The sequence below is a fragment of the Urocitellus parryii genome, chromosome 10 (assembly GCF_045843805.1).
Source record: "Urocitellus parryii isolate mUroPar1 chromosome 10, mUroPar1.hap1, whole genome shotgun sequence".
NCBI classification, from domain to species: Eukaryota; Metazoa; Chordata; class Mammalia; order Rodentia; family Sciuridae; genus Urocitellus; species Urocitellus parryii.
The window spans coordinates 22,100,604-22,108,864 of NC_135540.1; positions in this window are offsets into that span (position 1 = coordinate 22,100,604).

Consider the following 8,261-nt stretch of genomic DNA (forward strand, 5'->3'; position numbering starts at 1 on the left):
TTCCAGAGAGATTAACTAAAGCGATTTCTACAGACCAAAAAGAAGATAATTTGGCTCAAATCCATAACAGCTAATATCCAAAACTCCAGTTTGGCTATCCTTACATCTGCGACAGAACCAAGATGCTTTGTTCAATATCTATTTTATTATTGCCCTTTCCCACATCATAAAGTTCTATTTTGTTTTTTGAGCTCATACAGACCTAGGTTAATGTTTTGCTGATCAGTTCTATTTTTTGACTATAGAGTTTTTAAACATTGCAATGGAGATTTCACCTGTAAAAAGTTATAAGGCCTTTACTATTATGATATGTGTTGTATGTATTATATTATGTGTGCACACTTGTATTTTGTGTTATATGTTTGAATGTACGTATGTCCATATATCATATATGATGAGCGCTCATGAAAAAATGGATCCAAATTTTTTTTTATTCATGTGATTTAAATGGTTTAATTTAAATTGGGTAAACAACTGTTGAGGATAGTTTTAATATGTGAACAAAAAAGGAGATTAACAGATCTGTTTGTTTACTTTCACCTTTCCTTTTCATTATATTTAATAATTCTCTTCAAGATAATGTAAATTGTTAAGAAAATTGTTTTCTTTTAATGCCTTCTGGAATGTTACATAATTTTTTCTTTAGTCATTAATGCCAAAATTCCTATCTTCATCCCAGTGCCAATGAAAACAAAGATAAAACCAATCTACAGCTTCTTCAATAGCCATCACTGAACTGCTTGCAGAACTTGCCTGGACTATGTATCACTTGTATGCATTGTGAATTCACCTGTATGCCTTGTGAACTATCTGTTGGTGCAGCGACTTGTGGTAGTGATGTGGTTTTTTGCTGATGATGTCATCAATGGTACAATTTTTCCAAAAGGAGCCATCAATTGGCTTGGTGTATCTTCCTCCCTTCTGCTTGTCATGATCGTTAAGCTAAAATTTGGGGGCCAAGAGAGGTGAGACAAAGAACCTCACCCCCCTGTTGGTTCAAAGACCTCTCCACAGGTGTGACTGTATACTAGACCGGTAGTCAGTGACGGATAAAATCCAATTGCAGTGGTACCAACCTAAGACAGGAGGCTAACGCCTTGAGGTCAGCTCATCCGATAACGGGTAAGGACCATATGTACTATTGGACAACCTAAGGCAGGCACGATCCCTAAGCCACATGCTTGTTGTTTAAACAGAGGGGGAGATGTTGAGAGCCACAGCCGAAGGGGCCCCAGCAAACTTCCAGCTGCCAGCAAACTTTCAGACTGCCAGCTGATGATTGGCTCACAGCAGACCCAGCAACATCTAGCTGATTGGCTCCTCTGCGGTGATGCTCATTGGGGGACTTCTTTGGCTCCGCCCATGCAACCCAGCCAATCGTCCTCAAGAGCAGGAGGATTGTGGGAGGTGATAAGGCTTGTGTTTGTGTGAGAGGCTTATGGGAAGCCGGTGGTGGCAGTTGGGCTCTGAGGGTTTTTCCTGAGGAGCTGTTTTGTTTGGCCTGTGTGGTTCTAAAAATAAAGTTCGTTTCTTTTGACAAGTGGCTCCTGAATTGTGCCCAGCCAGACTGCAGCAACACTCATTCAGGGAAAAATAATGTAAGTCTACAGAAATGTAGGAGTTTAGAGTAAGGTGAGATGGGGAGAGAAATTCACAGACAGGATTTGAATAGGTGGGAAAATGAGGGTTGAGCATTCTAACCAAGGGGCTCGCATAGCCATCATAGTAACTAAGGTGCCTAGTACAGTGCCAATTAGTTGTAAACAGGAAATATTTGTTGAATGGCTTGAAAGATATTTGCATGCCTAGTGCGCATCAAAATTGGTACATAAGGGGCTGGGGTTGTGGCTCAGTGGTAGAGTGCTTGCCTAGCATGCACAAGGCACTGGTTTGATCCTCAGCACCATATAAATGTAAAATAAAGATATTGTATCCACCTAAAGCTAAAAAATAAATATAAAAAAAAAATTGGTACATAAAACAAGTGGTGAGGTCTTGGGAAATATTCAAAGCCATACGAAAAAAATGACAATTTCACCAGATTTATTGGTAAGCAAATTAAAACTTTTAAAAAATTAAGATACTTAAATTTTATATATCATTATGAGTGGAGAGATATATATCTCCATATATAGATATATATCTCTCCACTCATAATGATATATAAAATTTAAGTATTTTAATTTTTTGAATATAAATATTTTAATTTTTTAAATATATATATTATGTGTGTAAATTGCAAAATTTCAAAAAGTTCTTCAAATAAAATGTGAGGCATAAGAGAAATTTCTCCCTTGTAATATCTTCAGAAAATACGCAAAATTACTGGAAAATACATGTTCACATTAGGGTCTTTACAGGGTGAAGGCTTGGAAATATGAGTGGTGGGTTTATACTGAGAAAAAGAAATGGGGAAAAAAGTGACCAAAGTAACAGCTAAGAGATAAGCTGTAAGATTCCCAACCTTTTCCTAAAGAAAGAACTGCTAAATAAATCTTATTTGTACTGCTGTAAAAGTACAAATTATGTAAAGTGGATTATGTGCCCTGACAATAAATATGATAATCTATATTATGTAACATATCACATATATCTGAAACAATACAAATATTATAAATTGAGTTCATTCAATAGACTTGCACAACAAGGAAGCATCTATCATTAAAAACCAACTTTGGGGAAAAACAAAAACCCTATTAATGTTAAGAATTTGTTATTGCATGCATACATGTGCATATATACACATAATCTCTTCATAAAAATCTCCAAAACTTAAAAATAGTCTGATCATGAAATTATAACCCATACTGGGGGTAAAGCTCAGTGGTAAAGCACTTGCTTAGCATGCATGAGGTCCTGGATTCAATTCAGAGAAATACACCACACACATACACACACACACATACACACACACACACACACACACACACACACACACTATAATCCCCTCTTAATTTTGAGATGCTTTAGGACCCTGAGTAAAAATAATGGCATAAATAATACAATATACTATACAATAACATACAATGAAATAATAGCTCATTATTAGAAATATTAGGGATTAATAATAACTGGAAAGAAAAGTGGGCCACCAATCTTTATTTTGGTATGAACATTGTTGCACTAAAGTTTACTAGTCTTTAATTTCAAATTTTGCTCTCACTCTAGCTTGTTTCACCTCTTCAAAAATATATGTGGCGTACTTTGGGGCTCTCTGTGGATAACCAGTGTGGTCAGCTGAGTGTTGCTATAAACTTCAGATCTGGATATTGTCACCCATTTGCTCTTTCTAAATACACAGGAATTTATTTCAGGATACCTGTCCTATTACATTTTTTTCAATGCTAATGACAGTGTAGCAGAAATTTCAAATGGAATGAATTTGAAGGGGTCAGCATCTTCCCTTCCACTGATTTTTAAAAACTGATTGTTGAGAAGAATGTTTCCAGTGCAGGATGACCAGGCTATGCACAGCTGATCTAATCATTGCCAGCCCCCTTATAACAGTGTCTATGGACACACAGTTCATTCAACTCATAGTGAGGAGAATCAAAAATGAAGATGGCTGAAATAAATTGGGTCAAATCTGCAGCAGGCCAGCTCAGTGGTCACACATAAATGAAGGTATATTCAAAAATAACAATGGATCATATTCTTGTGGGTAAAATAGGAGTTATGATGGTATGGTATCAGCTAGTTTCAGGATACTAGCAAGCAAAACATAAATCATCAATATTTATACAGGTGAAAAATAAAAATAAACAATACTGTGTAATATAAATGTAAGCAAATTTATGTCCCAACTACCTAATTTCCAGCTCATTCATTCTAATAATAATAACAATAATAATAACAACAACAGCAACAGAAGCATTGGTGAGTCAGAATATTTTAAGTATTATTTTTAATATTTTGGTTTCATTATGTTGGGGTTGGATTTCTTCCATTTGTCACACTGAATCCATCCTATCTTCATCTCTGCCTTGTTCTATGCCTTGGGAGGCTAATCTGTTTGGACTCAGTTAACTGTCTCCCTTGTCTTCTGGCTTTCTATAGATTTGGCCAATAGGGGTATGAATAGGAGATCAGAAGGAGGAAAGAGAATTAGATTGACATTGTTTTCTGCTCCCCTTTGTGGCTCATTCTAGATGGCCCATGCCACAGCCTGTCTCCATGTTCTAGTGACCACTTTCTCCTCTTTGTCCAGTTACTGCCCTATCCCAATGGTTTCCATCCTCCTCACAACTCTGCAAATAGCCCCTCTATTAAATGCTCCTCAAATAACTAAATTTATGTTTTCAAATGGACTCTTGAATGACTCATATGGTCAGTTATCATGTTTTAGAATTATTTGGTATTAGTGTTCATCCAGAACAATTGTTTGATGGTAACAAAAGATATGTCAATCTTCTTTCCTCTGTGCATGGTTTCCTTGATAAACCTCAGGGGAATGTACCTTCACTATTATCTCTGAACCCTCCCTTCAAGGGTATGTGGCCTCACTTTTATTAAAATGGTTTGAGTTTATGAGTTGTCTCACGAGGTTTGGGGAAATAAGCTCAAGTCCACCCTCTATTAACCAATTTTTTTTTTTTTTTTGGTGATAGAAATCAGGTAAGTCTAGTTATTGAGTTAAATTCTTATTGGGACATAATTCCCCATGACATTTTTGCATGCTTTCCACCCAGCTTTTGTTCTGGACTACCTTTTCATGGACATTTCTGCTGCAAAAAGCTTGGAAGATACAGTGTCCGCATCTCTGGCAGAGAGTATATATTTTCCCTCACCAAGATCTAAAAGAAAGACAATGTTTCCCTTAAGGTCAAAGGAAGAACAGGTGTGCTTGCAGTTCATTATAAAAGACAGGAATTCTAAGCTTGGAGTTCCTTAATTGTGATACAAACTCACAGAATGCCCAGCACCCATGTGGAACTCTCCAAATCAACCCTTAGAATTTGGAAGGTAAAACGAACCAATCAAACATGCTTTTTGTTCATGTTGTTTGTTGTGCTGTGAGTACAAAAGGCCTTTCTTTTGGACTGGATATACTTCATGTTTTCTGCTAGCATCTATAGACTATGGTAATCTAAACAGCTAGCTTATGTGTTAGTCAGCTGTCACTATAACAAAATATCTGAGATCAATTATAAGGAGAAAGAGTTTATTTTGGCTCACAGAATTATCATTTTCATTAAAAATTATACACATCCATTTACTTATATATACATAAATACATTTTTAAATTTATTTATTTTAATTAGGTATATATGACAGCAGAATGCATTTTGATTCATTGTACACAATTGCAGCACAACTTTTCATTTCTCTGGTTGTACACGAAGTAGCGAAGTACCGTTGCATCATATGTGCAGTCATACATGTACCTAGGGTAATGATGTCCAGCCCATTCCACCATCTTTCCTGCCCACCCCAGCCCTTTCTCTCCCCTCCCCTCCCTCCCCTTTGCCCAAAGTTCTTCCATTTTTCCCATGCCCACCCCTGACCCCCATTATGGATAAGCATCCACTTATCAGAGAGAACATTTGGCCTTTGGTTTTTTGGGATTGGCTTATTTCACTTAGCATGATATTCTCCCAACTCCATTTACCTGCAAATGCCATAATTAAAAATTATTTTTATTGTCCCAAAAATGGTGATAAAAAGATCACTGGGGGAAATATATCATTAAGAGACAAGTCTTCTTATTTCACTTGATTTTGGTATGTAAATGTGATGTTTGTCATGCATGCATGGATGTTTATGCACATGGTTTTTATCAGATAATTTTATGTTTTTACTCATTGAAATTATATCATATTTTCTATTGCCTTAAATTTGCTGTCTGCTATCATATTGAATTGACACTAACAATAATTGCAATATAGTATGTGCCCCTACAATAGTGACCTGTCTTGAAGTTGTGTTCTTGTCCTTGAACTTGCTTCAACCTTCCTCACTTGAGCTAATGTCAACTTGCTTTTCATGCTCTGCTACTTGTTTGATGCTTTAGGTTCAATTCCAGTTCTTAGACATCTGGAGGTCAACTGTTCACTCTACAATGTTTAGCTTTTTGATCTGAGCAGTTTCTACAGTGTGACACTGTTATCTCCTCAGTAAGATAGGAACTGATACTTTGTAGGTTTTATATGGTTGAATAAGAGCCATTCCTGACTCCTTTTCTTTCCTCTGCTTCCTCTTTCAGCATTTTTCCTCAGACAAGTCATATTAAAAGAAAATTTCCAATAGAGCTGGCTATATAGGTCTATAATCCTAGCAACACAGAAGGCCAAGACAGGAGAATTCCAAGATTGAGGCCAACCTAAGCAACTTAGTAAGACCCTCATGGGAGACAAAAAGCAGAGAGGGCTCACAATTTTAAAGGTTCCAGTCCATGAACTTGTGGACCCATTGCTTTTAGGTGTCTAGTGGGGATGCCAGACAGAATGGCAGGGAGGGCTGGTCATGTGGCTCTGTGCTAGAGTGCTTGCCTAGAATGGCAGGGAGTGCAAGGCAGAGCAAATAGCTCACCTTGAGGCCAAGAAGCAAACAAGAGCAAGATGAAAGGTCTGGGATCCCACAGTCCCTCTTGATGGCATACTCACAATGACCTAAGGATATACCACTAGGCCCCACCTCCTCCCAACAGCACCACCCTGGGAAGCAAGCCTTAAACACATGGGCCTTTGGGGGATATTCAACATTCAAACTAAAGCATCTAGTAAATAGTAAAAATCTCAGACCCTTCATAATTCTTAAGTCTGATGATTCCCACCCCAGTTCATTACCATCTGAAGTCATGCCATTTGATATCAGGCCTATCGCCTTTTGTAACTGTAATCACTGCTCCTCTGGCTACTGGCCATTGAATATGCTACATGGATTTTCCCATGTCTAGACCCTCTCATTTTCATTGACTAGGGGACTCATATTAACCATACTGTTTCCCAGTAACAGTTACAATTACCATTAAAGCAATCCCAAGATGGCAGCTCTTACACCAGTGTTTTTCTCTAGGCTCCTTCATGAGATGAAGTAAAGATTAGGTGCCTGGGTAGGCTACGTGTGAAAAATCCACTCTTGCATCCTTATTTCCAAAGTCTTTACATTCCTCCTTCTACATTTTGCAAAGGCAATTTTAGCACTTTGACTTCTTTAGTATGGACCCCACTGAGTCCAGGTTTGTTGATTTAGGATCATTCAAGCTGCTCTAGAAAGCAGGGGAGAGTGCGAGAGGATCTTATACCAGCAATTAAATGACACATGACTCCACTCTTAAAACCTACTGGCCAGAACCACATGATCCCTCCTGCAAGAGGAATAGCAAAGTGCAAATCTCAGGGAACAAGAGAACTAGACATTTGTGAGCACCACACCCACAGAATTTAGGGTTGCCTCAGCAATGAAAAGTCAAAATATCACAAACTATTCATACCCCCTAATGGACAGGCCCCTGTTTACAGGACCTACCCCTTCAGTCCTCCTGAACAACCATCAAAACCAGAGTTCCTTAAATTTTCAACTTGAAGATTACAGCAGCTATGTTTGATTTATTTTATTTATTTGGTACCAGGGATTGAACTCAGGGGCACTCAAACACTGAGCCACATTCCCAGCCCTATTTTGTATTTTATTTAGAGGCAGTGTCTCAGAGTAGCTTAGCACCTCGATTTTGCTGAGGCTGGCTTTGAACTCGCAATCCTCCTGCCTCAGCGTCCTGAGCCACTGCCATGCCCAGCTATGTTTTATATTCTTTATAGAGTTTTTTTTCCTTTCTTTTCTCTCTGCCAACTTCCACATACTATATGTAAAGTATGTGGAGTAGTTAATATTTCAAGTTTTAAAAGTGGACATATGTATAAATCATTATCAACTCACTTTAAGACACAAGTCTAAGCCATTTGCATGTGGAGTTTAATGGTGCCTTCTGGATCTGTTAAGGCCAAATCTTGTAACTGCTGCTTCTGTTTTATAATGGAATGTTCCCTGGATGTGCCCAGTGATCACATAACAACTAGTTTGTGATGGGTGGTTTAGGTTGTCTAGTCACTTGAAGTCGCCAAATTAGGTGTTTAGTTTCTATCAGAATCTAGTAGTGAGTAAGAATAGCTTTTCAAATAAAGAATAATTATAGCATGGACTTCCTCCAAAACTGAGTTTGCTCGGTGGCTTGGCAGTCTCCATAAAGCAGCTCTATTGCCACACACCCTCAATGCTATTGGATCTGCTAGCTCATAAGACCCAAGAGGCTTGTCAGCCTGCAT